This window comes from Cygnus olor, chromosome 5 (genome assembly GCF_009769625.2).
Source record: "Cygnus olor isolate bCygOlo1 chromosome 5, bCygOlo1.pri.v2, whole genome shotgun sequence".
Classification (NCBI taxonomy): Eukaryota; Metazoa; Chordata; class Aves; order Anseriformes; family Anatidae; genus Cygnus; species Cygnus olor.
The window spans coordinates 60758828-60782674 of record NC_049173.1 but is presented as its reverse complement, the minus strand read 5'-3'; the positions used below and the strand labels follow the sequence as shown (position 1 = coordinate 60782674).

Here is a 23847-nt window from a genome sequence, read left to right as displayed (position 1 = left end):
TTAGTGTTTGTTCCTGACAGTGGTTTTACGGAGGTTCTTTTTGTTGTTGTTATGGCCTTTTTTTTTTTTTTTTTTTTAAATGCATACATCACATTACCACAAACTGACAACTCAAGTCAACCGTAATGCCAGAGCAGCAACCCTGCAGATCCCCTTCTGTGCCTTCTGCTTGCCTGGGCACCCTGACGCTTCCTTCATGACAGCTCTGGAGACCGTGAGCCACGCTCTCCCTCTCATGCACGTACATAACCCCCGGTAACGCTGATCGGCACAGCTACCCAGGTGAATCAAGCTTTCTTCCACCACCTGCTTCTTTTTTTTTTTGGTCCACAGCAGGTGTCCTTTCATGGGAAACAGGAATCCCATGTTGATAGTCTCACAGCATACCACAGGGGATGTCTGATGCTTCTGTCTGCTACTGCCGGCCCTGTTTTCCCACAAAACCTTTAGAAAATGACATCCAAGAAGTAGCTGATGTAACTTGCCACAGAAGGCAAGTGCAGATATGGAGGAATAAAAGGCATGGTTGGCTTCTCTAATTAGATTCCAGGCGTTATTTCTAAACACCTGAAGGCATCTATTTGCATCTTACAAGGTGATACATAGCCATCTTTTGGGAGGAATCTTTGGAAATCCCGTGCCCCATCCCATCCACTTGGGAAGAATGCTGGGTTCCCAATGCACTTTGGTTCACTTACAAAAATCCCAGCTCCTGCAGCTAACACCCTCAAATCTACATTCTATTTCTGGGACTGTCACCACCTGTAAATTTGGACAAAACCAGAATTTTCTGAATGACTCATCCCTAACAACTGGAAGCAGCAAAACCTCAGCTCCCATTGCAGTAGAAGATCTAAGGGTACCCCCTAGCGTTCTGGGTGCAACCTTGACATTCAGCCACACTCAAAGCAGGCAAGCTCATTTCAGAATCTGGGCTTTAGCTACTTGCCATCCACCCACCTTCTGGAAGAGGACTCTTGTTGCAGCGTGATTATCTGAGCATGCCACCAAACCATCACGCTAAGCCATAGCTTCAAACTGAGCTATAGCTTAGTGCATCACCACTAGCAAGCAGAGTCATTAGGAGACACCTTTATGATTTAAATATACTCCAGTGGATTTATAGCAATGAACCCTTCTTTGTATTCACAGTGGGTTAAGGGCACTCCGTCACCTTGAGCTGCTCAGATGACACCCCAAACTCATTAAGGTATGGTAACTCAACAGCTTTTCATGCAGTACGGATCTCCTATGAGAGTTGTATGTCTTAATTAATCTGTCAAGTGCTTCAATATCCATGGAGAGAAAGCGCAGTATAATGCAAGAAACTGTGATTTATAACTCTTCCCCCTTTCTGCACAAAAAGCCGCATTACCTGAGATTAAATCCTACTTTAATGACAACAAGGTTAGAAAAATATAGTGCAACTTCTGTTAACTGAATGCAGTCCAGACCTCTAAGCCTCTTGTCCTGGCAGGTCAGGACACCAGCAGGTTCTGCCATTAACCTCCAGCTGGGCGAGCATGGCATATCTTTGAACTTCTCTGGGCTTCTTCTGCCTCTCTTTCAACTCATCTCTCTAGAGATGTTCCTCACATCAGGGTTTGTCACCATGTGCGTCTAAGTACGAGTAGTTACTTTGTCAATAACAACATAAATTTGCTGTTGACCTTAGCAGTAGTCTTAATATACTTGGTCTTCATTTCATTTCTGGGATAATAACAACCGGAATGCAAGTTTAATTTAAATCCAGCACGGCACACGTGGAGTGCAGCACCCAGCAGTACATACATAGCTGATAACAGGCTTGAGCAGTCTAGCCAACAGAGTGCTTGTAGTAGCCCATCTATCAAAATTTTATGTTCTAGTAGATGATGCAAGTTTAACGATGAAAAATAAAAGCTTATAAGCTGGTTGCTACTAGCTGCCATTTTGGTGCAAAAAAGTCATGAAAGCTTGTCAACTAAACTTCATCCTACACTGAAAAAATACCTTCATGGAGCAAGACAAGCATATTAATAATGTAGCAGTGCCAGCTGAGGAAAATGGCTGGCTTGTAAAAGCAATTCCAACTGTAAGTGTCTGGGAAATGGAATCTCAACAGGATAAGCAACACTTAACAGGCTCCTGCTAAGATGACTCCTTCAGCAAGCCAGAAAATAACTTATGAGCAGTTCATAGTTTGCACCTCTGCAGCACACTTTATACATGTTCTAAGAGTCCAGTCTGGAGGGAGAAACATTACAAGTATAGGGGCACAGTAAATTATGCAGACGAGGGTCCACAAAATGCCTACTGTGGGTCCCTCAGAGCTTCTAGATTTACAAGACTTGACAAACACAAAGCTCAGAGTGGTTTTCTCTGCAGACCCTGTAAGGCACACTGACACTTCACTTTCTGTGATTTTTGCAAGTGCTGATTTTTGTGATACTTCCTTTTTGGGACAGCGAGTTTTGTAGCTTTTCTGTGATTCTAGACAGTCCAAAGATATTTTGCAATTATTAAGTTATCTGGTTGTCTGCACTTAGACTCCAAGCAGAGCTCTGTGTTATTAAAACCAGGATCTGAGATGAAATCCAAGGCTGTCTGGAGTAACAGAAAATAAGCTGCATTCTCTTTGGTTTGCCGTGGTCAAGGGTTCAGTGTTGCCCCTCGTCTGTTTCTGTTGCCTAATCTGTTGGATGAGAGCTCTCACCTAATGTGACAATCAGTTCATCGATACCCACTTAAATCCATGTAAATTGCTTTGAGTATAGTAAGCTAAAATGCCGAGCAGCTTTACTCCTGGGATACCCAATTGTATCCTCAAAACATCTTGCCAATCTACAAAGATGGAGAAAGAATGAAACCTTTTTTAAATAGGCTGCATAAAAGCTGTTTACACCTAGCACTGTGCACAAAAACTGTTTGAAAAAATAAAATCTCTATCCCTAAATATCCTCAGATAAAACTAATTGTTCTATAGGATCATTATGCTACATAAACGGTCTGCTCTGGGTGCACCCCATCATAATTCAATGCAGAAAAATGAGAAGGAAGAGAAAATTAGTACCAACATGGAAGACCTCTCCCCAGTTACCAGGTGGCAATTTCTTTACTGTGGATTTCTCTAGCACTTGGGATTATTTTATACTACTCCATTATTTGCTGAGCTTACTTCCCATTTTATTTGGTTTGCTCACTGCTTTATTACATGTGAAGAGGCTACTTTTATTTATTTTTTGTACTGCCACATACCCTATAACTTAGCAGCAGAGAACGGCTTCTCAAAGAACAATGTGAGCGTGCTACATAGGCTGCCAGGTGTATGTACCACAGTGCTTGAGTGCATATCTCATTGTTTGGAATTACACAGCCCTGAGCAAAACACCATCCAGCCACTATGTTTATTTTCCTGTCAAGAAGCTGAACTGAGAATAAACGTGAAACTCACATAAAAAGATAATGAAGCTTTCCTAGCTACAGTAAAAACAAACAAGCAAACATGCTATGTCCCACCACTTATTTACACGCCAATTCTCTTGTGTATACCCACTGCTCTACAGTATGTTCGCAGAGAGCTCACCTTTCTCTGCTGCTCCTCTACCACACGCTGCGCAGAAATCACCACTTGAATCCTGCTGAGCTTCTCCCAGCACTCCCATGCTGAACCCTGCATCGCTAGAAATCCTGCTGCGGCTTCAAGGAAAATTAAGAACAAATTTTTTGTCAAATGGAGCCACACAGCAATTTACCTAATCCAGAACTTCTCACATCATTGCACAACATCAACTTGCCATGCCAACAACTAACTGCCTTAAGGCAGGGTTCTGGGAGAAGGTGGGTGGTGTCAGGCAGATGGTGTTCAAGGTGAGAAGGTGGGCATCAGTTGGTAGGTGGCTGAACCTCTGTGTTAAGAGATGGGGTCAGGGAGGTCCGAGGACTACTGAGAGGGTGCTGCTTCCACTGTGAAATATTCCTTTTTGTGCATACAACTGCAGCTGTTCTGGTCCTGTTTCAATGGCCCCCTCCTCCCCACCATCTCCAATTCCAATTTAACAAGGATTAACAAGGCTACAGCATGTTGGAAAAACAAAGGGCTTCTCCCGATAACAGCTGGGGGGGTGGGGCAGGGTGACTTGCCTCAGACTGGCTGGGAGAATAGTGCAGACTGTTCTTCTGATGCTTCATTAGTGGAAAAAAAAGGACACATGAGTTCAGACAGAGCTATTAAGCCTGGTTATTTCTGCTAGTCGCCAGAGATGATCGGCGCACAGGCGAAGTCTTAGCAATGAAGTTTCTGCCTTTTGCCACCTGCTGTCAAACACCCTAGTTTTGGCTAGGGAGAAACTAATGCCAGCTGTAACCTAATAAAGGAGAAAGCCTTGGACTTCACATGCATAACCAAAACCTGTCTGACGGACACTTGACGGACAACCCTGTTGTTGCAGCATTTGTTCTCTCAAGGATATATAGTTCAGCATAAAATGAAGAAGGACAGAGGAAGATGAAGGTATCTTCACAGCACAGACCTACAAACACACGCAAGCCAGTAGTTTGAAGCTGAAGCCAACAATGCCAACTTGCTATATAAATTCTGGAGTCAGATTTGCTTAGTGCTCACTGTATATGTATCTTTGCTTTAACTCAGCCCTTCTCTCTCCCTGTAAAAAAATCAACAACTGCCAATCCCCCACCTGCCTCCCACTGGGAACTGGCTGCTTTCCTCCATCACTGGCACTAGCCAGCCCTGAGCGTGCCCAGGAATTTCACTGCCTGCCTCACTGATGGTATTTCTTGGCAGTCCCTCGTAAATATGGGACATCGTGTTCTGTCCTCGGGAGACCCACACCACAGCATTTGAGTCAGGAATGTAGTTTAAAAGGATAGGTATTTCCCTGCCATGAAGGACCAGCATTTCTGTCTACATGAATTTGGGTGCGTATTCCCAGGCAAAAGAAGTGGAGAAAGCAGTGGAGAAGGGGAGAAACCAAGGAATTACTGGATGTTCTCATCCAAGTATTTGACAGCTGCTCTTCAGAAGGGAAGAAACTGATCAAACTGCTAGGTTTGGGTAGTGGTTTAGAAGGATACTTCCAAAATCTCTTGCTATCCAACCCAAGAAAGTAAACAACCACCAGTTATCTCCTCATAGGACATCAAATTTTAATTTTGACAGATACATGTCAGGTCTCTGGAGATCCCTGTTGTTTTTGCAGATGCAAAAGCTTTGGAGCACAGGTCTATTCCAAACGAATCACCCATCCTTTTCACTTACCACCAGCATGCACTCAATGCGTTGGACAAAGATGTCTCTCCACTAACACAGCAACTCATAGTTTTGATATAACTTCAATATAACTTCTACAAAACATAATTAATTGATTACATATAGAAAGGATGAAGTTTCCATCCACTCCAAGATCAACATCAAATACATGACAAAAAAATGAGAAAGGGAAAACCTACAGACTGAATTTTTAGGAGTGAGTCTGGCTTAATTAAAGGTTCACAATTATGCCAGGGTCTTCAAACAGCTTTAGACAGAGCACATGATATACTGATCCACAGACACCAGAAGTTGAATTTTCTACTCACTGAAACAAGCCACAAATATCTACCAATTTCAACAATGGCATGATTCTGGCCTAGGTAGATATTTTCTCTGAAAGAAGGAAAATATGATCAGAATAATAGTCTCGCAGCTAAAGAACTGAACTCCAAAGACTTGCATGTAGCTCCTTACTCTGTAACAAGCTTCTTATTTCACTCAGGCAAGTTGCTCAAGAGTAAAGTCATATCCCCTGGGGTGCAAGTTAAAAAAAAAAAAAAGTATACTGATAAATGGCAAAAGTATTGACATAATTTGGTTTCTGTTCCTGCTTACAAAGGAAAGTAAGAGTGCCGCAACAGAAAACATTCTTTAATTCTGGATTCTTCTAAGCATGTAGCCCTGTGCAAGGAGCAGACAAACTCCATAATCGTGGTATGTTTTTTCTTTGACCGCTTCAGAAGAAATGGCCAACTTCTTTTTCCATTTTTTTTTAAATGCATGTACTGTTTTGTAAATATAACCCTCTGTGACAAAGAAGTCTATTACGAATATCTTGATGCCCAAGTTAAAAGGACAGCCTGCCAAGACAATTGTGATCATCCAGTCTTCAAAGTCTTTCTTGAACTATTTCCATAAGACCTACTCTATATACCAGACATAGGCAAAACTTGTATGAATTTTCCCTGAACAGAGCCAGCAAGCAGACTTGCTAACACAGTGTATGCGTGTGCAGTTTGTCCTTGCCCCCGCACCAGTCTCCTTGCTCTCCCCACACAGTAATAGCTACTTGGGAATTGATTTCCCAAGGTGCTAATTACCTTTAGTTGTGATATTCCTGTTATCTCACTAACCTCCTTTGTTACTGTAATTTGCTCTGATGTGGACATTGGAGAGAGAAAACACACACTGTACATAATTTTAAGGCCATGGCTGAGAGCCGTACCCTGAATACAGCCTGAAACACAATAAAGTGCTTTCCTGAAAACCGCTGGATTTACAGTCATAGTGAGGATTAAAAAAAAAAGAAATACCATACACACACAACTAACAAAGCTATGTCTTGACCAACTTTATTCAACTGTGCTCTTTTAAATAAGTTACAAGTCTACAAATGAAATTGTGAAGTGAAGGCCATGTCATTTACCAGTCTCATTAGGTCTTTAATTACTGAGTCAGGGGAAAAACATGCCATCAGTCCCTATCCTTGTTCTTGAGACACAACGTCCTTAAAGGTGCATAAGAATGTTCTAGTTTTAAAACAGCATGGAATGGACTACAGACCTTCGTTTTCTGAACAGCCCTAGATTCAAATCATGTCAAATAGGTTAAAGCCACTGAAGACTGATGCTTGCATTTTCTTTGCTGTCCTATTACAGCCGTACTGTTAAAGCAGCCAATGAATAGAAGCACCATAAGCCACAATGCTCTGCTATTTTAGAAGTTGGCTGGCTCCTGCCCCATTTAAAACTTTTAGCTTTACGCAGTTTTCGAAGAAACAGATTTAATGAATTATACTTAGTCACACCTGAATGCTCACTGCATTTGTAGCTTAAAAGCAATACATGTTCTCAAGGGACATTTCTGACATATCTGTATTTCATACTGAAGTCCTAGGCTGTATTCATTTAGTTCCTATAAACATGTCTATTTCAGTGGTGAGAAACAAAAAAAAATTTTCATCCTGTTGCTCAGTCCTCCCCATCCACAAAAGGGGAATTCATGCTACCCTCTTTTGTAAATCATTTTGAGACATGCTCATGAGAAAAACTACTTTTCACGGAACTATTACTGTTTGCCATGGGTTTGTATGGAAAGAGGAGCAGAACATAGTCTTTTTATTCTCCCCTCTCTAACTGTACATTTTACTCCGCCTTAAATTAGGGCAAAAACCTGCAAGTAATCAAATGCAAGAAGTTATTGGCATTGAAGCCAGTTCCCCAATTTGACTAATCACTGTGGAAGTAAGTTCCACCGGACTGAGGTTTGTGTGAGCAGTTCTGTTAACTGGATCAGGACCGTGCTAATATTACGTGAGAAAACATACAAAGAAATAAGCATCACAAATCTAAAATCAATATGCATTATTACCAAAATGTCAGACACAATGTCTCATACTGGGCTTTTACTCTGGAATCCTGCTGCTGCACTACACGTTCCTCCGGGTCCAGAAACCAACAGCAAGATTGTAATCACCAGTGCCAGCAGGAAAAGGATCCAAAGCAGCAGATCCAGGAGAGTGGCTTCTACAACCTATGCTGTCTGCGTCACCTTGCAACTGAAAAACTAATTTTCAGAGATGATCAACGCATACCAAAATCTAACACTGGTCTGAAAAGCTTTAAGGAAAAGCAGTAGAAACCCTCACTAATGCATTGTTGTCCAACCACTATGCATTTTTCTATAATTTTAGTGCAGTTTGGTTGCATTGATGTTATTTGCATACAAACATATCCGCCTGCACACTTTCTTTTATTTAAAGCAACAAAGCCTAATAAATGGCTAAAAAAAAAAGCCAGCATAAATGGCTGAAGCATAAAGCCAGCATAAAGCCAGCATAATGACTGAAGAAAACCCACTATCTTCTGACATCTGGTAGGCAGCCTCACACCTCTGAGGTTCTAGAAGGCATCAACATCAACAACAGCCAGGAGCGTGCCTTGTGCAGTAGGTTTTTAGCCAACTGAAAATTGAAGTGTCACTTGCAAATAGTAAAGGCATAAAACTGACTAACCTAATTCCATGGTGCAAGGAACAGCTGGAGCAACTGAGGGTGAGGGGTGTGAAGGGAGAGCTGGCTGCAGCTGGGACATAGTGGGGAGGTAGGCAGAGGAACAGCTTGGAGTGCTCCAACGAGTGATGCAGGTGCCATCAGGCACAGGCATGGCTTGCAGGCAGTCTCTGGAATTTCAGTGGCATGTTCTATGTGATTATGTGAAATGCTGATTCTGAAATGATCATGGTGAAGATTTTATTTTAACTTGCTTTCTACTCTGACAGTCTCTCTTTCCAAGCAAGTTATATCCATAGTAATTTTATTCCTTTTTTATGTTCTCCCAGTGCAACAGAGCACCTGGTCATTTCAAGCCTGACTTGACTGATTTAGGAAAAAATAGAAGTTTTTCTTCCTTTAGACTCAGCTGAAAGCTTTGAAAAGAGCTCTTTCTGAGCAAGGTGCATAAGAATACAGATTTACCTAATCAGCATTCCTGAAAAAGTGAAAATAAAACAAGCAAACAAATAAGGTTGGGTAGATAAAGAAAAACCCTTTTACACTAATCAAGTAATCTGTACCCCCATGGCCCTAGAAATAAAGCCCACGTCCCATCACACCTTTTCCTGTGGTCCCACCAGTCCTTGCTCAATGCACAAGAGTCAGTATACTACCAAGCATATACAACTTGGAAGTTACATGGTGTCAAACCTAACATGCCAGCATAGGGAATAATCTCTCTGAGATCTAGGGATTTTTGTTCAGTTCATCACTCTTCAATTTATGAGTATAAAAATTAGTGAGGAGCAGAGGATAGATAAAAGAACTATCATGTTAAATCCTAACTCAGTTCAGCTACCTGCTCTTCCTTTCAGTATTCCTCCTGCTGTTCCCAGGTTGTATTTATTTGCTGCCAAGCAGCAGAAAGCTAGTTAGTGCTATGTCATGTTTCCTTGTTGTCGTCACTAGCTCCTTCCCACTTCCATGAATACTGCCCCTCACCTCAGCTATACAGGGTGAAATCCTAGAATGAAGAGAAAGGGAAATTGGCAGCAAGAAACAAGAGGGTGAAAGTGCAGTCTTGCACTCAACCTATAGAAATACCTCCCACCCTCAAAGAACATGCTCTTATGAGTAAAATCAGCCCTTAAACTTTGGCCACAGGACACATTAAAACCTCCAGGCAAGCAGCTGGCAGGCTTGGGCTGTGCTGCTAGCCTAGCCAAACCAGGCAGCTGAAAGCTACAGCAGGTATTCCCACATGAGATACAGTCACTGCAGTACTGGTGAAGCTCCTGTTGAGGGCAATTTAGAGGATTTAGTATTTGTGCTGCAGTGCACATAGGAAAAAAGGCTGACAGATAATCTAACAACAGCTTCTGTCAATCCATTTGCAATCATGAAAGAGATGCCTTATTTTAAAGCTACCCACTATGAACCATTTAGACACACCACCTTCTCCCCATTTTGTATTTCTTTCCTTCCTCACAATAGTAATCTTTCAGAGTGGGAGAGAACAAAAAGATTCTGCCTTCCAAGACACAGACTAGTTGTTTTGCATCGATAGTCTTTTTTTTTTTTTAAAAAGCACAGCAATAAATACACCTGGCGTTATAAGAACTTACTGCCTTTTCAGAAGGCTCCAGCCTATTCCTATTTTTGAAATAGCAGAAGGACCTCAGAACAAATACCTCTCCCCTTTCACACACTCATGCACAGATGAGACAGGGATCCCAGAACACAAAAGCTGACTGCACATAAAAATCAAATAGAGGAAGGGTTTGGAAGGTCAGAATAAGGCAGCCATGGCAAAGCCAAACAGTCTGCCTGTGCTGGAGACTGTGCTTGCCTGTGCACAGCAAAACAAGGAAGGCTGTTTTCCAGCTCCTGCTCCCACCATCCTTAACCATTCTTAAGAGGCTGTGGTTCTCCACGTTTTCTACCCTGGCACTTTTGCCAAATGTGATCAAATTATGATAAACCGGGAGCTTGATCTGGAAGTCTGCATATAAGACTACAGTCTGAAGAGTCCACCCAACAGCCATTTATAAGTTAGAAAAAGAAATGGTTATGAAATTTACTGTATCGGGAGTGGAGGGAAACTCCAGCATTGCCTTCCAGAAGGAGATCAACTGTTAACCCCTCTTTTTCCTAAGTGCTGATAATACCACCTTAGGCTACACGAGCCTTTCTGGAAAACAAGACAGGTGTTACAAACAAAGCAACAACTCTCTGCTTCCTCAGCTTTGACCCATTTCTCTTCTATTTTAGCCCAACCTTTACTGATCATCTCACTTAGAGGGTCCCCGGCCCTCATTGGTATCAATGGGATCCCATGGAGGATCAATGGAACCAGGCCACTTCCCAAACCTCTTCCGAGTAACAATGCCAGCTGGCATTTTCAGGGCCTGGAGAGTTCAGCCATGTGGCTTCCATTTAAAATTACTGAGAGCTGGGAAGAAAAGCCCTCTAGTCAGTGTTGAAAATATTCAACCCCAGAGAGCAAGTCAGAAATTCGAGTCCACTTATAAGAGCATGATGCAGTAACAAATACATTGCGTGATACTTCTTGCATCCATGAGGCACTGAGTCAGCCTAGATACTCTTTATGTTCACGCAGCTCAACTATCTTGATACAGATCCCTGTCTGGCAGGCAATGGGGAGGGCTGGGGAAGTGCAGCATATCTGTCAGTTGCAGCAGACAAGAACATCTTGTACTTGAGCTGCTCGTTGAGTAGGTTTGAGAGGCAGACAAACCAGCAGACTAATTAGATTTTTTAACCATGGTACTCAAAAGTAAAATCCTTGTAACATACTATCAACTTGAATGTGCCCGTGCACGATACCAGATTATCCCCATCAATACCAACAATAATATGTTAACTTTATTAAAAAAAAATCATGGAAAGAGTTAATATTCAAATTAAAATACTCCAATCTAAACTGAGCTTTGAAGAGATTCCAGCATTCCCCTTTCTAAGGCAATCATGACCAAAACCAAAAGATACCTTTGCAGGCTGGAATAACGGAGTAAGGAGACAGACTGAACCAGCTCACTTGATCCATCTTTGCTGAGCAACAGCCTTAAGGGATAACAAAGCAGCCTGCAACAACCTGAAGGGCACTTTGACAAAGGAGGGAAAAGCACAGCAAAACAAAGCAGCACGTAAATAGGAAAAATGGGTTGAAAGAAGATAGTGAGGCTACAAAGTATTCCACTCTGGAACGCTGCCTCAAAGGAAGAGATGTTCATCCCATATAATCCCCTGAATAACCCTGGAAAGGCCTTCCAGCAGCAGGAAGAAGTACAAAATATACCTTTTATCATTTCTAGCTTCCAAGATTGGTAAGAATGATGCCTCATCCGATATGCCAGAGGCTCAGGGTTAAAGCTACACCTATTAACTCATTTGCTCTTCCTTAATACTATCAAGAACTGTGTATGCATGTGAAGAAAAGAATGAACTACATTTTCTGAGCAAGTAGCAAGGAGAATGACTCATGCTAATGGTCATTACACAAGAACACCAAGAGCACCATAACATCACGCTCATAAGCAAGCATATGTTGCACAGGGAAAATAAACCAAGTGCCTTCATAATCCAGTGGCTGCATTAAATCCCATGACATCTGTGTAAATATCTATGGGTTTTTAAAGGCAGCTTTTTAGCCTTGCCAATCCTCCACACCTGAAAGAACTGTATATGATGGAGCTGAGAAGCTGCTGAGGATTAAGAATAAGGCAAAAAACAAGCCATGTTAATTTCTGTTTTCAAACTTTCTCCACCTGCTTTCAAGACTTCTCTACACCAGATATTTATATAGTTCCTTGCTGGTCCTTCACATGATCTTGCAGCACTGCTGACACCACTGCTCAAAGTAAACATCTGAGCGAACTTGCTACAACTCAGAAACTCAGAATCTTAGTTGATTTCAGACTGCAAACTTTTGCAGAATTAATAAAACAACACAGCTATAAACACACGCACACACAAAAAAAATAAATGAATGCAGCACTGCTTATTCCTGAGGAGGTAGATTTGATTTGCCTGCTGCATGTCCCTGAATGAGTCACCTGTGCAGGTAAAATACCTCTGAGTTAGCAGATTAGGACCTGCATGCAGTGTTGGGTACAATGTCAAGCCTACGCTTCTTCCTGATCCAAGCTGTCTCTAAGCACATGCAGCTCTGATGACCATGGAGCGCACATCCCAGCATGTCCTCCTGCAAGAGTCAAGCAGCTCAGAGTCTCAGCACTGTGCTCCTCTTGGACAAAAAGCATTTATAGCATATTCTCTTACAAGGGTGTCTTTTCCTTTGTGCACCCAACCAGTGGCACAGTCTGCAAAGCAAGGAGAGGAAAGCAAAGGCACTCAGCCCCAGCACACCCACCCTGGTTGGTGATGCCACCCGAGGCACGGTCAGAAGGCAGCTCTCAGTTTCCACTGTGCCCCCACAGCAGGACACAGGTGCGTGAGCCTGTCCCACAGCCTACACTGAAATACGCAGCCCCCAAGTGTCCGTGAACTACCAGAGCTACCAGATGTTACCGCAGATTATTAATCTCAACAAGGGGAAGTCCTAAATAAACATGACCTGTTTTACCAACAGGCAAACCATGCTTTTGGGTGAGCAAATCATGCATATTATCCCAGGAATACAAGTTACTGAGCTATAAATAGAGATCTACTACTAGTATTAGAAAAGACAAACCTAGGAATATGCTTGTTTGCATAAATTGTAGCTGATTTTATTTGGTAAGAATATAAATGTCCTAATTTGGTTTTAAAAATAAAATCAATTGTAAATTTATTTAGAGCAACTTACCTGCCTGCTTGTTGTACATCACTGGGCCTGTATTGATCGTTTGAGGTAGAACTCATTCCAAATTGTATTGATTTCCTTCATTAGCAAATTTTTAGCAGAACTCATTCTGTGGTTCTAGGCCAGAAGTATGCAAGGCTCCATTTAGGGACTACAGGACTAGAGTGGGGGTGTGTTGGGAAGGGGACAAGGTTTCTCCAACAGAGAATACTTAAAACCAGCAATAATATGAATTATGTTTTGGATAAGAGACCCATCTTCTAAACAACAAATGAGAAAAACTAAGAGTGGAAAGAGCCTACATGCATTGATAGGGGAAAAGAAATCCAGTTGGTGAAGATAAGAATGGAGTGAATAATTCATAAATAGTACGGTGCACGGGTCATTCCAATAGGCATTCTGGTTTGTGGAACTAAGTGCCTAAAATAGCTCACCAATGTACAGAGCACCTCCGAGGCAGCGGATGGCGAGGCGGCTTGTCTGGCTTGCCAGCGAGGCAGCCCCACTGTTACTGTGGTTACCGAAGGCCCGCGGTTCCCATGCCTACCGGGCCTTGAACACACACCTGGCGATTCCTCACCAGCTTCTGTGACTATTTTGAACAGGGAAAGAATCCTCGTACTATGTCACCACTCGCACTGAGACAAAAAGTCTGCGAAATGCAAGTGGGCTCAGCCACGGGAAGGGGCAGCAGGTGGCTCTGCTGCAGATCCTTACCTCGCTCTGCCTCCGCACCACCAGCAGGGCGGTGGTGGTGTGGCTGACACCACGCTCTCCCCTTCACGTGAAGGAACATCCCTGCCACGGAGAGGAAACACGGGAAAGAGTCAGAAATGTGGAGTGCTCGTTGCCCTGACAAAGAAGGTGGCACTCGGGGGTGCCTTCACGTCCCCAACCCCTGTCAGAGGGGCACGTACGTAGCTGAACTGCAAGTGATGTATTTAGGAAAGCTGCTTCCACCTAGAGCATGAAGAAGGGAGAGGGGCTTCTCCACCTGTCGGGAACTGTGGGAACCTTGCTCTGAAGCACAGGGCATTTGAGGGAGAGGTTACAGTGGGAAGCTGCCTCTCTCCTCATTGGGGTTGTATTCCAAGTTAAATGTAAAAATACTTCTGACTGAGCAATGAATAATAATAAAAACAAAAAACACAACCTTCATGTTTGGCACCTCGCAAGTACCCATCTAGCTCTGTGTTTCAAAATCAGCTTTAACTTTTCCTGTCAGGGCATCAGCTCCTCCTGTGCCGTGCCCTTGCACACAGTTCATGCCCTGCGCCACCCTGCAGCACCACACAGCTTGTGCAAGTCACTCACGAATTAGAAATGAAGTGGGTGAAAACAAACCTCATGCAGCGAATGCCCCTTCCCATCCATGCTGGCTAAAGGAACATTTAGCTTGAGTGCAAGTCCTGGCTTTTCGTTGTTTTTTTTTTTTTTACTTCATCCCCACTCAGCCTCCCCCACCTCTCTGTTTGCTGTAGCTGATGGCATTCACCCGACTCTCTACCCACACGTCTAGGAATTGCTTTTTACAAACAAGTCAGCATTACAGACCGCTCTATTCTTAAAGGCCTTTTTCTAAATAGATTTTTGTAGGCAACCATTTGCTCAAGCTCTTCTTTAAGCAAAGAAATGACCCAGGACAGCAGTCTATCTCATGCTCAGGAGAGAAAGTACGCCTCACCCAGAAGCTCCCAGAGAGAAATGACATTGTTGGAATCAGTGCACTTCCACCATCAGTTAATTTCACCCTTTCTCCCTTTATTTTTATGCAGTTTTGTGCCTGTTGTGTGGCAATACGTGCTAGGGAAGACTTCCAAAAGTGCTTAGTGATTTCTGGTAATTCGCAGTTAATGTCTCCAAATGGAAATCTCCTTAAGGCCAGATTTTCATAGGCTGGCACTCTGATCCTGTTAAAACAGCTGATAAGAGATCTCCACGTTGAGGACTTCAGACAAAAAGATTTCTCAGGACAAAAGATTAAAGTCACTACCAAGTATAGTTTATTCACTTTTGATGGAAAAATTCTCACCCTTCTCCCACGCAGAGCAGCCCTTTCCAGAGGAACTCATGTAGCTATGTTAGATGAACAAGACCATAATTCAGATAAACAGAAAAATCTACAGCTACAGTCCACCCATCCTTTTCACCTCATCCTCCCCCCTGCCATTTGCTACATGTTGGGACTCGCTTGGTCTGCAAGGTTAAAAAGAAGAGCGTGGCTGAAAGACAGAGGTGGAATTTCATGACTGAATGGCATTGTCTCTGCACACACAAGTTCAAGGGGGCTATATCCCCACAGTATCCTAACATCTCAGCACTCAATCTGACAACCCTATCCGTCCCTTTGGAATTCTGGATTTCAAGATATCCCTTCATTTTGCCTCAGCCAGAGACTTCAATACTGGTAGCTGTGCAGTCAAAATGAAAACAACATACCTGAGAAAAACCCACTGTAACCTCTGAGCCTCACCATCACCTCACCTATGGAACAGAAATAGCATCTGCTTCTTTTGCCTTACAAAACAGTTGCAGATTGATTTTTAAATTAACATTTCAACAGCACTTTGAAGGCATAAAATGTTGCACACTGTTAAGTGTTAGCATTATGCAATATTTCAGGTTCTTTGTAGTGCAGGTAGATGCATAATATTCAACAAAGCTATTCCAAATAAAGGATATTTCCTTTATGGTGGAGGATAGCATTCAGAAACAAAGTTAGCTCTTCAGCCACGGTTCACATCATACCTGCATGTGCACTTGAATAAACTAAAGATATGCAAATACACCATGGCTGATACAGCCATAATGCAGCAAGCAGTAAAAGATGAGAGTCTGCTATTATCCCACAAGATGCTGAGCATACTACAGGACACAAGTTAAACAGTTGCATAACACTGCTGGCAAACTTCTCAAAATACTCTAAATTCCTTTCATCCTATGTAGAAAGCCATTTTCCTCTGGGTTCAGGCTATGACTTACCTTGTGTTTCTTTTCTAATCTTTTCTTCAGCAGCTTGAGTTAACCTTGAAAGCTTGAGACATTGTTTTAAGTAGAATTGTTTTCCTTGTTGCTTATGCAACCTACCTCACAGTAAGCATTTCAAGGCCTTGTTCTTTCAGCACCACACAACCTTTTACAGTCTTTCCCCCCCAAAAAAAAAGGTCCCAACTACAGGAGTTAACAGAGAGTGGTCCTGAGTTCAGTTCCCCAGCACCAGAGAAGACAGTGGCTCTTCCAGTAGTTACCTGCAAAAGGCTGTTGGGAACCCTTCTGAACTGCTGAGAGCTGGCCAACCATGCTGTGCAATTAACCCCACAGCACTGCCCCTGGAGCACTCTCTCTGCAAAAGTTTCACAGCTGCTAACAATGACTCTGGCTTGGGGGAGGGAGAATTGCTGTGCATAACTGATAGCCAGGTTAGTATCATGAGTGTTATACATGCTTCTCATAAGTTAAGCTTTAATAACATAACGATGAGGACTTTTTTCTTTGTCATCTCACATGTAAGTGCAGAGTTTTTGCATGTCTGTTGGTACGCAGTGGTGTAGTTAGATTAGGTACAGTGAATATACACAGGAGGAGAAAATATTTTACCAGGGAAAGAAAGGATGATATAATCCTCTCCTTTAAATCAGGATAGTGCTGTCAGCAAGGAGAGTGGGCATGTGCACTAACTGCCCTGTACTGAATACTGTGATAAGGACTCCTGGGACAGCAGGTGCCCTCTTGAGTTTGGGTTGTGGCTGGGCTCTTCCTGAGGTTCTTTACGGTCACAGTATGTCTTTAATGAGTGAACATCTCAGAGCTGATTTGCCATACAGAGGTTGCAGTACCTTCATGGGCAAAATCAAGAACCAAATAGAGCTTCTGTGCTGAGCCCAAAATGATTCCTTTTATGGAGAAAAATGCAAATTCTGGAAGTCATCTTTGAAATGTGAAATGTTGCCTAAGTTGACAAGAGTTACTAGAAAATCTTAAAAAAAATAGGAACCCTAACTAGTGCTATCAAGCTCTATAGCAAAAGGACATTTTGGGAGCAAAGGTCTTAAGGCATAGATCTAAACAGTTTTCAGAGAGTTTGAGAAGACACCCTAGGATACTTAGAACAAAGAGCAGGAAAGGGGAAAAAAAGAAATACCTCTCTCTACATATCATATATGCACTTGTTTACAAAATCTCGCCACAAAGAAAGTGAGACATTTCCTATGAGAAAAGGGAAATCTACCTGGGAATTGAAGTGCTTGACCACCTGAACAGGAGAGAAAATGCCAAAGGAGCAAACTGGCATAAAATGGCTACCTTCCTGGCTCCATATGTTTACTTCTGGCACATGTAAGAGTCAAGCCACAGAAACATAGGCGTGAAAACTCTTCTCTTCAGAAAGATGGTAAAACAGATACTGACAAAAGAGGGGGTGATAAAGTGCCAGATAACATCACCATAACCCCTTCATTCCCTGGACTGATAAATATAAAAACACAGCAGAAAAGGGTTCTGTAGGTAGGAGGCTATAGCAAGTCTATCTTGTACTCGGGAACAAGTGAAGCAGAACACCATAAAGGCAAATTACCACTAGTAAAAGCTGAGGCAAAAGTTTGTGCTGCAGAAGGCTTCTGGTCAGTGTTTGGACTAGGAATCAGAGTGTCTCATGCAGCTACACTGCACAGATCAACCTATATTCAGGCAGTACATGCCATCTCCCATCCATGGTCCCCATGTTCCTGTACTGTGCAAATACCTGGAAGCCCATGCTGCATTGCGAGCACTGGGAGTGAGGCAGGTGATCCCCCTGGCTGGCCACAAGTCCGTCCTCATGGTAAAGCCTCCTTCCAGAGAGCAATGTCCCCAGCAAGATGCCTCTATCTGGGAGGAGCGGCCCTGGCAGACCTGGAAGGGTAGAGAGGGTCTGTGTCAGGCAGAAGGAAATGCAGCACAGAACAGAAGTGAAGGGCTAGAATGAGCCCTTCCTCTCCTTGCTTAGAAGAGGAAAAGCCCTGGAAACACAGTGCTGTGAAGAGTCACAGGAGGAATTTGAGGATGCAGCAATGTCATACCAGGGCCATTTCTGTAAGGCCTGTCTTCCACTGGGTTGCACATTCCTCCCCTTCAGAGGATTCTCCTTAATCCACTGGTTCTCCTAGTAATTGCTGCTGTCCTGGCAGGGCTGTGCACAAAGAGGGAGAACAGACCGTCTGCCAGTTCTGCATGCTACAGCCAGGCATCACCACAGTCCTCGAGGCAGGCATTAGATACCTAATATATAAACACAAATTTATATATAACATATTTCTTTGTGTATTTTAGCTTGGTATTTTTTGCATCCCTTGCCAAACTCAGTTCCCTCTGTGCCTTGGCTTTCCTGACCCCATCCCTGCACATCCAGGCACCATCTCTTCTATATATGTATATACAAAAGCTTGATTCTTTCTATTCCACTATCAGAGAGAAACATCTTCACATATACTTAGGATTTTATTAAGTGGAAATATATAGCCACTCTGACCCAGCACATGAATTGCAAAACTTTTCAGCTGCTTGTGGGACTAGCACTAGGGAAGAATCCCATATTTATGGGGATTGCCAAAATATCCAACATGAAACAGTCATTGAAATGCTTGCGTCCTGACACCTAATTTTCAGCCATGTTGCTAAGAAGCCTGGCTTTTCAGGGACTGTTATCTGTGACATCTTTCCATATAAACTGCAGTGAAAACAGGAAATCCCAAGCTCAACATTAAGTGGCACCCAAAGAGATCTCAGTGCTTTCAGTTTTTCAGAATGATGAGTTATTTTGAGTGCCTCACTTCTGAGGTGCTCAGCTCAACTCTCAGATGGCACTCGGCCACTCCATGAATTTAAAACTCTGGAACATCTCTCATGGAGCATTCGGAAACCGTGATTTCAAAAATCCACAGTCAAATATGAAAAAGGTTAGTCTCTGTCTCCAAACAGGAATTTTATCACAATTACTTTTGCTACAGGATTGCTTTGGGAGAGAAATTGGAGTTGGGACCTTTTGCAGGCACTACACGCCCAAACGGCTCACCTCTGTGGGCTGATGTCTTCTGGGTCTTCCCCTTAGTCTTACGTAGGAGCTGCCAGCATCCTATTGACTGCCCCTACCAGCTGTTGGTGACTTCTCGTGGAAGACAAGCAGGTAGATTTCACACCCTGTCCAAGGGTGGTTATGTAGCCAGCCTACCCACATTTTAAACTGTTAAAGATTTGACAACTGCTTATTCTAGTTTGTCTCAAAGAAGCAGCATCATTGTCTGAATACAAACATGATCTGGCACGCACCACAAATATCTTGGTTTAAAAACCACAGGGAGAAAAGTCTTCCTCTTTTATTAGGTTAGGAAGGTCTGTATTCAGGACAAAGCCTCACTGAGTATTTCAAGTGTTTCCTTGTGGAGTTTTGCACTCAATGCTTCCACACACTGGAGTTTTTCCTGCAAAATATAAGAAAAGGTGTGTTCTTTCTAATGGAGCTGGAGGCCAACAGGCACTCTGCCTGCTCCATGCTTGTAACAATTTCATTTCTCCAGTGCTGGTGCATAGCTGAGGTTGGTGGCTCACTTGGGGTGGGCCCTGAAAGGATACAGAAATACGTCCCCTACTCTTTGAAGAGCTTCTGTGATGATTCTAATGAGGTGTAGGCTTGAGAGAGGCTGTACTTCTTATAAGTATGAACATGTGAATTTAGCCACTCTTGAGCAAGTGACTGTGCAGAAGCTGTAGCAAAAAAGGAGAAATGGGAGTTGCTGCTCCACAGAGAGTCCCAGAACTCACGTAGCCTACAGCTAAAATCACTGTAAGGAATCCCTAAGTTAACAACTTCAAGAGTGTGCACACACATATATGCCTTTGAGAGATTAAAACTTGTCAACCCATCCTCTTTCTATTTTCACATTTCTAAATTCAAAAGGTGAGGCTTGGGCTGAGATACATACCTAGTTTCATCTGGCTGCACTTGATCATAACCACAAGCACGTGTGACTCTTATTCATTTTTGAAGGAGAAAAATAAAAATTACATCTAAAAAATAGGAAGCCTCAGGACTAAGCATATTTTGCAAGTCTTTGGGTTTTCCCAGTTGGATTTGCCTAGCTCTAGTCAGGAATTCCCCTCTCTTGTCAAGGCATTGCATAAGAAATGTTTTTTCCCACAACGAAGGACTGGCAGCGAGTCAGAGAGGGAGGAAGTGTCATATCTCAGGAGAGAAAATAGCATCCAGAACAAAGGTGGTGAGGCGAGATCCAGAAAATCATAACTCACGATGCTGCCACCAGTCATCGCGAAAAAATTCTTCTTTTCAGTTGAGAATAGAAAGTGTGCATAGTGCACAAAAAGTTGCCTACTGCCTTACGAGAAAGGGCTGAAAAACCTAGTAATAATGAGCAGTTGTAGAAAAAGTTGTCTGGTTTCATTTGTCATGCTCCAATTTTGAAATATTACATGACTTACTTGGTTTATTTAATTCTAGAACATTTGACAGAACTGACAGCATAAATGTGTGTGGCATCACCTGAAAATGAGATTAATAATTATATTGATTTTATGCAGTAACAGAATGAGAATATGAGAACATGAGTCTAGGACCCATAGAACATTTGGATCTTTAATAGATGTTAGCTTAGAAAAGAAGGAAAGCATCTGCAAATTTCCAAATCCATAGCTGTCTGTGACGGATAGGGCAAAAGCAAACAAGCCTAAAATGTAGCACAGATGATTTATGTTAGGCATTAGGAAGAAAAAAATTACAGCTAGAGTACGATGAAGCACTGGGATAAATTTCTTGCAGAAAGTCTATAATATTCACCATTGAAGGTCCTTAAAAACAGCCTATATAGTTAACTTTGGGGAATGATCGAAGACTGTGCTTTGGGTTAAGGGGCTGACTAGATTATGTTTGGAGGCCCTTATCAAACCTATGTTACTACAGTCCCTTGAAGAGATGGAATACTCCCTTTCAACACTTACAGCTCCTTCTGTAGTGTCCCATATATCTAGCTGCAGAAGTCTTGGGGCACATTTGGATCAGGAATCTATAAATGTTAAGATGAGAATTTCCCACTGAGCTGTTGCTGAGCAATATGAACCATTTCTAACTCCCACCATACTGTCTCCATACAGTTCTCACTATCCAGACTAGGGAGCTAGCAAAGAAGCTTGCAAAATAAATTCACATCTCTGCTCTGATCATGCATGGTGTTCCTATTAAATTGCAAGATTTAATCTAACCTAGATGAAACTGGAAAACTTGCCTAAGCATTCCAATCTTTGCCTGGTGACCAGCTGGCTGGCCATGCGGTCACAGACAAATACTGTATATACCACACTTTCAGTTCTGATGAAGTCTTGCTTCTCTCTGTAACTACCTTGTCAAAGCATGTGGCTGCCTGCTAGGACTAACATTTGAGAGAGGTGCTTCTAATTTATTTATTGCAACGTCAACACCGAATAACTTAAGCATATTCCCCACAGATGACTGCATATTTTTTTTAACATGCTATTTCACGTCTGCGTGCCACTAAGCATTCCAAGATTTTTTTGCAAGCTGTCATATATTTTTTGGCATTACATAACCATCTCATCCATGAGCTGCCAGTGGACTTTTCATCTGATTCTGGAGCAAACTTTGTTTAGCTCTAAGCTTACTTCTTCAATTTGTCTCAGCTAAGAAGCACAAATTTGAACAATCTTGTGACTGAGCCAGTATGTTCACTGAAGTGAGTTTCTCTGTTGATTGTCTTATCTTATTGAAAAAAGAAACTCATTGAAAGAATACGGACTGCCAATATGGTCATCTGTCCCTTCACAGACAAGAGCTGGGAGGTTGCATCTGATTGTGCCCTCATATACTGATTTCACACCTACAAAAGCAGAACCGGATTTTTCCCCTTGCAAATACTTTCAATTTCATAGTCATCACTCAAAGAATCTCCAAACATCTTACACTAGGATTCTTAATGAAATGTTGCGAAGGTGTTTTTTTGACAAAGTCCTTGCTTTTGCTCACTTTCACAGCATTAGCTGGTTGCTAGCTACTGTGCCTACATTTAGTCATTTGATCAGTGATACAGATTCAGTATTTCTCTCAAAAAATCAGCAGAATTACTTGCACATTTGAAATGAGTCATTTGTTTGAATCAGGGTCCATATCTCTAAGAAAGCCTGGAAAATCAGTCTTGACAAATAAAGTTGTAATAAAGCTGAGTATTTTAAAGCAGCTTTCATTTAACCCAAACTTTGGCTGAGCTGTGGCAAAAAGATTTGTTTCAATTATTAAACATTTTGGTGTTACATGGGCTAAGTTTTAGAGTGCTTAAAATATAGCTTTCAGAATAAAATAAACAATCAAAGCTCAGTGATTCAAGTCACAGGCAAATGTCCGCTTCATGCAGGTGTAACAGCCGTTTCAGAGAAAAACCTTGAACAAATGAACAACTGTAAATACTGGAAAGCCCTTGGTCTCATGAATGGAAATCACGTGGTTTTATGCAGGACTAGCAAAAAGCACAGGGGTCTGGATACATCTGAAATACCGACGCTTTGTAGGAACAAACTCATAGGTTACCAGCAGTGATCTGAAATGCTTCTGAGACTAGCTTGTTCCTGCAAGATAGACAGCATTTAGCGTTCATGGACTTACTGAAAAATTACTAGACCTGGGACTTCTTTTTGGTGGAAAAAAAGGAAAAAAAGAATATTGGACCTCACTCGAGTCATAACTTATATTTCTGGAGGCACTGCAGCACTAATGGCTCCATCACTTCTCCTTTGGAGGGCAAAGATGTATGAGGAGAATGTTTTCATCTCTCCTTTCAGTCTTGCCAAGCCCTGGGCTCTCCTACTGGGAAGGAAGCAAACTTAACATTCAGAGGTTCTGCTCATACTAAGACGACAACTTCTTATCTCCTGTGCTTTTTTGGTTCAAGAGGAATAGGATGGTTATGATCTAGTAAATTAAGTATTTTTTTCATTAAAACCATAACTCACCAAAACAGACCAGTAGAAAGACAGGGTGCCACTTCTACAGAAAATTTTCTGATTATTCAAGCAAAAGGCCATCTTCCTCTGCCTTTCATGGTTGAGGGAAGGGTAGGATTTCCTGAATTTCCCTGCAAGAAGACAGGAATTAAAGAATCATTTTAAAAAAAATACTTCTGTTAGCAGTTGCAAAGGGAGAGGCTGGAAAATCTCCTCTAAGTGTGATCTGTTCCTTTTCTCCCCTCTAGCCTGAGTCACAATTGTTAAATGATTCTGAGCAGTATCAAAGGAGAAGAGCACCTGTCTGCGGCATGCAGCTTCTACCAACTCACTCTGAATGTGTGATGAATTATGAATGGTATGTTGTGTAGATCCCTATTTCCTAGAAAACAACCTCTGAATTTACTGAAACTTGACTAGTAGAAGCTGTGCTGCTTCTGCTGCCACCAACAACTTTCCCTGCTTATGGTCCAAGAGTGGTGTCTCTCATATCAAAGACTCAGCCAAGGCCTCCCTTCACAGGTCCCTACTCCAGACATATACTGAGCTGGACATTGGGCAGTCATAAACTCGCAAACAGCCCCAAGCCCCAAGGAGTTTAGTATTTCAGTAAAAAAAAAAAAAAAAAAAAAGTAGAGTAGACAAAGGATGGTACAAAAGATGCAGGTACACATGCTTGAAGGCAAAAAAATGGGTCAGTGCCGGAGGCTAAGAGCGTCAGTCATCCAATTTCTGTCCTGATGCTTAAGTCAACAGCCTTTGCTGCCCATCTGCATTGAAATC

General features: G+C 42.3%; 1 protein-coding gene and 1 long non-coding RNA gene across 7 annotated transcripts in view; one reads left to right on the top strand and one right to left on the bottom strand.

Annotated features, from left to right (window-relative positions):
* The window catches only part of LOC121070364, a 54951-nt gene extending 38512 nt beyond the window's left edge, over nt 1-16439 (bottom strand). Inside the window, exon 1 of the long non-coding RNA XR_005820030.1 lies at nt 16317-16439. This is a non-coding gene — a long non-coding RNA (uncharacterized LOC121070364). The remainder of the gene's footprint in view (nt 1-16316) is intronic.
* KCNC1 (potassium voltage-gated channel subfamily C member 1) overlaps nt 1-23847 on the top strand; it is a 126865-nt gene that overhangs the window by 59611 nt on the left and 43407 nt on the right. The window lies entirely within an intron of this gene.